A 1,282-nucleotide genomic window follows, 5' to 3' on the forward strand; every position below is an offset into this window, starting at 1 on the left:
CTGACCAACAGCTATACATCATCGTGTGGCTAGACTTGGTGCAGAATCCACCGTCATGGGTAAAACCCTGGGTATTGAAGAAAAGCACCATCCCTCCTTGTGCAATGGCCCTAAAAACCCAAGCTCCTGAGTCTAGAGTTTCCCTGGCCTCAGGAGCTACACCCTCAGCACCACCCAAAATTTATCCTGAGATTGATCACCCACCTGAGTGGCCTGAGATGTACCATAATCCTCCCCCATATCAGGGCCAGGCTGACCCGGGTCTCCCCATGCCTGCAAGTGCCCCCCAGGGACCAGCATGAGGGACCCACAGTCGGGGGGGGGTCTAGAGAGCCCAGACTCCACTGTGGCTCTCCCCTTACGAGCGTACGGGGGGGGGGCCCAGAGCCAGGACAACTCCAACCCCTCCAGTACTGGCCTTTTTCCTCTGCTGACCTCTATAATTGGAAGACTAACCATCCTTCCTTTTCAGATAACCCCACAGGGCTTATTGGACTAATTGGGTCCCTCATGTTCTCTCACCAACCTACCTGGGACGATTGCCAACAACTTCTCCAGGTCCTCTTCACTACTGAGGAGTGAGAGAGAATTCAGATAGAAGCCAGGAAAAACGTCTGAGATGCCGCAGGACAACCAGTCCAGACTCCTGTGGCCATGGACGTGGGATTTCCTCTCGTTCGCCCCAACTGGGATTATAACACTGCTGAAGGTAGGGAGCAGCTATCTGCCTATCACCGGGCTCTTGTAGCGGGTCTCAGAGGTGCTGCACGATGCCCCACTAATTTGGCCAAGGTAAGAGAAGTCCTTCAAGGACCTACTGAACCCCCCTCTGTGTTCCTAGAAAGACTAATGGATGCCTATAGGAGATATACTCCCTTTTACCCAGCGTCAGAAGGACAAAAAGCAGCAGTAGTTATGGCTTTCATTGGGCAGTCCGCTCCAGACATTAGAAAGAAACTACAGCGCATAGAGGGGTTGCAGGATTTTACATTAAGAGATGTAGTAAAAGAAGCTGAGAAAGTGTACCATAAGAGAGAGACGGAGGAAGAGAAGGCAGAGAGAGAAAAGAAAGAAAGAGAGGAACGAGAGGACCGGCGGGATCGCCGTCAAGAGAGGAATTTGACAAAAATCTTGGCCACAGTAGTAAGTGAAAAAGAGGGAGGTAGAGCAGGGTCTAGACAGACAGGGAACCTGGGCACTAAGGGATCAAAACAATATGAAAAGAAACTGCAGTTGGACAAAGACCAGTGTGCATATTGCAAAGACAAAGGACACTGGGCTA

The 1,282-nt window shown here is 51.2% G+C and overlaps 1 pseudogene; it reads left to right on the top strand.

The window, feature by feature from the left end:
• The first annotated feature begins 298 nt into the window (after positions 1–298).
• LOC102869929 overlaps positions 299–1,282 on the top strand; it is a 47,752-nt pseudogene continuing 46,768 nt past the window's right edge.

Source organism: Elephantulus edwardii, unplaced genomic scaffold, assembly GCF_000299155.1.
Source record: "Elephantulus edwardii isolate Elephantulus edwardi_28Jun2011 unplaced genomic scaffold, EleEdw1.0 scaffold00210, whole genome shotgun sequence".
Taxonomy (NCBI): Eukaryota; Metazoa; Chordata; class Mammalia; order Macroscelidea; family Macroscelididae; genus Elephantulus; species Elephantulus edwardii.